Here is a 7,532-nt window from a genome sequence, read left to right on the forward strand (position 1 = left end):
CTCAGAGTGAAGAATATGCTCATATAGAATTTATAGTTTTTTAATTAGGCATAATGTATTGTAATTGAAAAATAGTAAAAGGACATATTTTAATACATAAGAAGTTTTTGATTTTGAAAAAGAAAAAATAGTAAATTATGATGTTGGAAAAAAATTAAAAATATTTAGTGTTCTCGAGGAGAGAGTCCTCTTCCAAAATGTATAATTATTGTTTTGGTTGGAATAGATTTGTTATTAGTAATATGGTGGCAGATGAAAAGTGTCAATTTCAGGGGAGTTGGAATTGGAATTGTTATAAAAGAGAAAATATAGATTAAAAACCAAATTTTATTTTATATTTTACTATCTACACATGTCATCTATAATATAGTTTTATATCAAAGGGAAAAAGAAATATTTTAATATTGTTATTTGACCAGAACTAGACCCCTAATTTTCAACATTTTCTAGATGTTAAAAAAACATCATTTAAAATTAGAGATAGATATTAATTCTTATTGCAAATGATCATTAAAATAATTGTCCTAAACATTACCCATTTCTTAATATTTCATTAGTTTACTTCATTTTAAAATTCTAAATAATAATGCCACTTTAATGTCATTGAAGTTGAACAATTTTACTTTTGTTAGCTTTTTCCTTTATAAAAAGGTGATAGAGGTTTGTGATTTTGTATTCCATCTCTACCTATAAACACCTATACACCTTTATTATAAGAAGAAGAAAAAAATATGATGGTGTACTAGTAGGCCAAGAATATTTATATGAAGATCTTGTTTGTGGTAGTTGCACTAAAAGCTTCTCCTTCACTTGTTGATTCATTATTTCCTGTACTTGAACTTGTCCATGTGTATTAACCTACACTAGATGAAACATTATTTTCCCAACCATTACCCCTTCATTTACAACATTATCTTCATCCTTGTCTTTCCTAGGCTTGGCTACAACCTCCTCCTTGATGTTCTTGGAAGTCTACTAGAAAAGTAAAATATTGACGGGGGGGTGTGAATCAAGATGTGTGTAGAAGCAAGAAGTTGAGTCTCAATTCTATGGAAGTTTGTGAATTGAGAGAATTCTCTTTTAGAAATGGGCACTTGTTTTAAAAAGATGGGCACCCATATCAGGCTTGGGTGGCTGACCCTAAATATAAAAATAGGGTACACATTTTTTTAAAAATCGGGTGCCTTTTTTTATTTTCAAAAAATGAGTACCTATATTTGAAAAAATAAAAAAAATGATTTTTTTTAGAATTGGGTACCCAATTTCTACTTTAAAAAAATAGGTACCCATTTCAAAACAATTCAAATTTTTTTTTTGGGGGGGGCTTTTAAATGCATTTTAAATGTCGATTTTAATTTTTTTAAATGGGCACCTATTTCTTGAATTTCAAATAATGGGTGACTATTTCTTACAACATGGGGCAGGATTTTTTTTCCTACCTCTGATTTTTGTTTGGGATAGGCTTGGTCAAACCAAGCCTATGCCTTGACCTCTCAAGATTTGGCTAAGGCATTGAATTAGCAAATTTATACCTTGCCATAATTTTTACGTCTTCTTGATCAATTTTTTTTACAAAACAAAAACCAATTAGAGCTCTCACTATCCTAATTTGAAAAATGTAAATTTTATAGTGTGATGATTTTATTTACTATTTTTGCAATTTTTTTAATCAAAGGTGATACTTAAATGTAAAATAGCGAGGTTCACTAAAACTTTAATAACTTTTTTATTTTATGAGTTTTCTTTAATTGATTTATGTCATCAATTTACATACTGTTCTTTTGAAGATTAAAAAAGAACATTTCAAAAAAGTGAATTTTTGATCAAATTATGTTGTCCGTACATGAGAGGTTTTAAAATATACCATTATATCCAATTAAAAATTAATAATATATTTTTTTGAATGAAAATTAAGGAAAAATACTATCATCAATCTTTGGTGTGTTAGGTAACTTCATTTAAAAGACTTTTTAAAAAATCATTTACTTGTGTCAAATTATGGCATCCGTACACGAGTGTAGTATGGTCCTAAAACAACTTTTTTGAAAAAGTGGATTTTAAAGATCCATACCAAAAAAAAATGTTGTATGGGCACACAAATAAATTACATATTCAAAAACAAGATTCTGAACACTAAATTTTTTATTTTTGATGTTTTTTTATATTCAATCTCTAAATGCATCAAATTTTGACATCAATTGAGAAAAAAATTCAAAAATAGAAAACACACTTCCACAGTTTTCCCAAAAGTGAGACCCAACTTCTTGCACTTACCCATTTATAAAAATTTTGTCCTTTAATTATAAAACTAACACACTAACCCTTGTCTCAACAATATCGTACATCAAATAAGCTAGTACTACAATGATATTTTAGATATAATATATTGATCATAATGATAATCTTGAAATTAAATCATGAACACAAAACAAAAAATATTTGGTTACCCAGAAACCCTTCAAGGTAAAGGTAAAATTGGGGTGGGGATGACACTCACAAATTTTCACTACTGCAGCAATAAAGTGAGCCTATTAAGGCTACAATGTTGAATCTCTTCAGATGATCTACCATATGAGGGGTTCTCCCTACTAAGAGCTAACATGACTTATTTAGTCTACTTTGATTAAAGGATTTAAAATTACAAAAAATTAAGCACTCAATTAAGATATTTGTAGAGGCCTATTAAGACATCTCTATTAAGAGAATTACCCTGATTAACTTTCTAGAATGTATCAGTTCTCGATCCTTTCGTTAGCACACTGATGCTAGATTACATACCTCCTCTTTCCAATTCTTGATCCTCTCTTTGATCTAATAAAATATGTTCCACACTTCACTACTAGGTTTCTCTACCTAATCTTTTCTTATAACATGCAAATATAGCATTTTTTCACATACACATTTCTCTTGTTCACTCACACTTGATTTAGGGTTTGAATCCTCTATAAATAAGAAATTGCTGAAGATTCTAGATAAATATAAATGATGTATATTCAACACTTTTTCCATTTATGTAGTCCCTATTTCTAAATGGTGGCATGTCTTTCCTAGGAATGATAAAGAAAAATGCTTAATTATCTCCTTAAATTACTCCTTGATTGTTAAATCATACATATAAGTCAGCCAAAATGGTTTACCTAAGTTTACTCAACATAAACATTCCTATTGCTTTGCCATAATTGTTATCCATATATTGTCCATTGAGATTCACACTAATCTGTACAAACTATCACTCTGTATACTTGCTTAGCTTGGCACATACTGGAGTGCTTGACAACCATTGATTTTCTTAGTAGTAACTACTACTTGGCCCATATATTATAGTCACACATTTTAAATAGATTTCTTGGCCTTAATAGAATGGCTCAGTTGTAGTGACAACTGACCAACTGTACCTTAAGAATGATTAAGTGTTGGACACTAATTGGAACCACAACTTGGAGATCAACAATCTTCCCCTTTCACATTAGTGTCAAAAATACTTTTTCATGGCTTTAACATCACATTCAAATTATAAAATAGTGCTACCCCTTTGACTATGACGCTGTCTATATAAAGACTTCACAATATACAACATATATACATTAATTTTGATATACTTTGGAGTTATAAATGGAAATTACATTCAAAATTAGGAAAACATTATGGCATGCCTTGTTGATTATCTATTATTCCCCCTTGTTTTTTTCACTCATGGCTACTGGGGTGCTAGGGATCAAATTGTATATTTCGAAAAAGGTTTTGTGAATCTATAGAAGCATGGCTAATGCTATTGACATTATGGTCAAGTTTTCTTATTAGTGACACACACTTAGTCAAATGGGTAGTAGGTATTGAGCTTATCTTGTAGTTTATAGTGTTAACTAAGTAATTTAGGTTCTACTGAATTCTACAGTTGCTACTGAGTTCCAGAATTAGTATTCAATTCACATTGAGTAGTATCTACTGAGTTGATAAGTAATAGTGAAAACTGAGCTTCATAGTATTAATTGAGTTGTAGAGTGTCAATGATGGTCTCTAGTGTCTACCAAGTTTTTAGTGTTAGTGTTGTGAATCTCATGTTGACCAAGCCATAAAGTATCAACCAAGTGAATTAATTTATATGTTGAGTTTCACAGTGTTCAGCAAATCACCATTGGTAACCAAGTTTAGAATACTTGGAATTGATTAGTATAAGTTATGCTTCTATGTCTATCAAGTGCATAACAATGACGAGTATTTACAATGGTTTCTAAGTATCAGATCCTCACTGAGTTTTTCCTTCAAACACAAATGGAAGCAATTGAGCTGACTTTGAGTATTTTGGTGAAACTTGCATTGTAGCCAACTTTGTTAAGTTGTAGTTTGGATTGATATATGTAATGCATTCTATCACATCCAAACAACAAGAAGAAGAAATAATGAAGAGAAGAAGTACCAATTAAGAAGGCTACAAGAATTATAAGAAGTAGCAAAGATTTATCTATCACAACAAGGTGATGGTTACACTTCAAAGGAATCTCAACCAAAAAAGCAGAGTTATAGATCAAAAATCACCCACTAGTTCATCCTAATAGGTGTATTAGTTAAATCCTTTCACAAGGTAGACTTAATAGTATTTTTCAAATCTCTTTCCAAGTGCATACTTCATTTTATGTTTTTTAAATCCTTTATCAAGGTAGACCTAGCAGTCCTTATTGTTTCTAATAGGGTAGATCATCAGAAGTGATCAATTGTAAGCCTTAACCAACAAAATTTATACTGCACTACTAAAGCTTGATGCTATCATCCCCACCCCAATTTTACTTTCTATTTGGAAGGTTTTTGGGTCACCATATCTTGTGTTAAGGTGTTATGAATGTTTTAATTTTTTCAATCTTTCGTGCATGTAATTAGATCAAAATGTATATGATGGATTAGTTGGTGAAATAAGATCAAGTTTTATTGGTTCCTGATTCACCCCTCCCCTCTTAGCAACCTAGCCTATCTATGTTCCAACAATTGGTATCAGACCTTTTTGTTTTTTAGAGAAGAAGTTTAACAACTTGAGTAAAGAGAAAAGGCAATGGAGATATATAGGCTAGATAAGGCTATTGGCAATGAAAAGTTGGATTTGGAATTGGCTATTGGGAAACTAAAGAAAGCAAAGGAGCAACTCTCTTTATCCTTGAAAAAAAGAAAATATCTTATAGTACAAATGAATGAAGATCTCTACACTAAAGAAATAATTGAAGATACCTGTCTAGAAAGAAGCTCAGATGAAGCTGATAAGGCAATCAAAGACCTATTGGAAAATAATTGCAATCTTCAAGAAGATCTAGAAAGCTGAAAATAGAACAAGAAGTTTAGCTAGTAAGATTATGTGAATTCATGGAAGAAAAAAGATGAAACCAAAGAAGAGGTAGAAGTAAAGAACAATAAAATCAACATCTATCCCTTTAGCAAATAGACATAATTGATCCACTTACTAATGAAAATAAAGAATTCATGAATCTAAGATCAGAGAATGAAAGATTAAAAAATGATTTAAACAATGAAAAGAAAACCAATGACAGAAAGTTAAATTAGTTGAATGAGTAAAGTCAACACAGACAGAAAGGAAAAGCAGGAATAGGATATATAGAACAAGGTGAATCATCTGAGCAAGGAGCTCAAAACAATCAAAGGCATACTTGCAATCATTATGCTAAGCTAGGTCACACATCAAAAAAATGTTGGAGAAATGCAAAGAAAAATTCAATAAAAAGTGTTACAATTGCAATAAACATGGTCATAGAGCAAGTGAATGCAAAGAGAAACCTAAATTTGAAGGAAAATGTCACAAGTGCAAGAAGCATGGAAAAAAATCTTCTAAATGCAAAACCAAGATATTAAACCTAGTAGAACAAATTGTGAAAGCTATATTTGATTGGGACTACAACACATGGTGTAGATGCCACTACTATGGAGAATTTGGGCACATTGGAGAAAATTGTGTCAAACATCACATGAGGAAAAGAGACACCACTAGAAGATGTTCTATTCATATAGAACTTAGACATCTTGCCAAAAACTATATGAACACTAGAAGGATTGAAGATGAAAAGAAAGCTAAAGATGACAATATCAAAAAGAAGATGAGGCAGTAACAGATTCTTAAATATTTTGAGAATGCAAGTTCGAGTCATGAAGCACATGCCACTCAAGAATTGGGTGACTCAAGCATTTCAACTTGATCTCCCACAAGAATGATTGGAACTATAACTCTAAAGGAGACATCTTACATCAATTTCATCCAGCTAGAAGGAAAGATCCATATCACCATTCAAGATGCAAAGGGATCACTAAGTGACTAAGGAAAATCAAGACCTTACCAAGCTAGGTTAGGTTGCAAGACCTTGTTGAGCAAGGCCAGGATACACTAAAACATTGTGTAGATATTGAGCTATGAAAGACTCCATTGAGCATTAAGGTTGAACTGAGTGCAAGATAGTTTTTCACTAAATGAGTGATCATACCAAGCATTTATGTCAATAAACAATTATTAAAAGGAAGGAAATCAAATTCATTTATCATAATGAATTTTCAAAGAGCTATTTGCAAAGGGCAATTTCTGTGCTTCCAAGTGATCTATGTGTTTATTGTTGAAGATTTTTGTGTTTACATAAACCCTACTTACCATGGTGTCATCCAACAATAAAACCAAGAAAGGATCTGAGATATTGGTTCATGGAATTGAATGGAAGCCACTAGACTTCAAGTTGAGTCTAGCAATTGTAGAAATTCTTGACCCAACTGGAGCTCAATCACAAATTCCACCCAAGATATTACTTGTTAACGATATTCATTTACATTTTTGTTGTTTGATAAAAGAAATTAGAACCCAAGAGATGGATGAGACTTTGAAAAAATTAAATGTGAATGGTGCATTGAAACCTAAGCATCAACATTTGGAGACCAAGGGTTTGACACACATTCTACATATTCCCCGAGACTTTAAATAAAATAGATAAGGTTTATTCTTAGCCATGTACACAATGGGAAACTATGGTTGGAGCATCCTATTCAAATAAAAAAGAAAATGAATCATTGAATCATACGGCTCCTAATGTTGAACAAAGAAAAGACTACCAAAACCCTAAGTTGGTAGAACTGGAAAGAGAAAATCTTGCCAAGTGGGATGGAAGAGGTATGAAGGTCAGCAATGTGACTAACATAGAGCTGAAATTTTGAATTCATGTGATAGCTCATAAGATCATAGCTTTAATTGTCTCAAGAGTGTGTTGTGTGAGGTAGTTGATCTAGCTCTCAAGGTAGTGAAGAACAAGATGTCCTTTGACCTTGTCGAGCTAATGTTGAATCAATTCAACAAGAACATGGAGAGCATCAAAACTTCAAAGAATAATCTATGTAAGTTCAGTTCACTCTTGACTTATTTATTCTTCTTTATGCAATTTTTTTTCCCTTCAAAAGGTCCAGTCATATGGAGAAAAGATGTACTAGTACTATATCATATTAATGAATAAATAGCTAAGACGGTTGAGAACATTGTCAATATCATGGAAAATTATTTT

Source organism: Cupressus sempervirens, chromosome 1, assembly GCF_028749045.1.
Source record: "Cupressus sempervirens isolate cs-2001-9-10 chromosome 1, ASM2874904v1, whole genome shotgun sequence".
In the NCBI taxonomy this organism is placed as follows: Eukaryota; Viridiplantae; Streptophyta; class Pinopsida; order Cupressales; family Cupressaceae; genus Cupressus; species Cupressus sempervirens.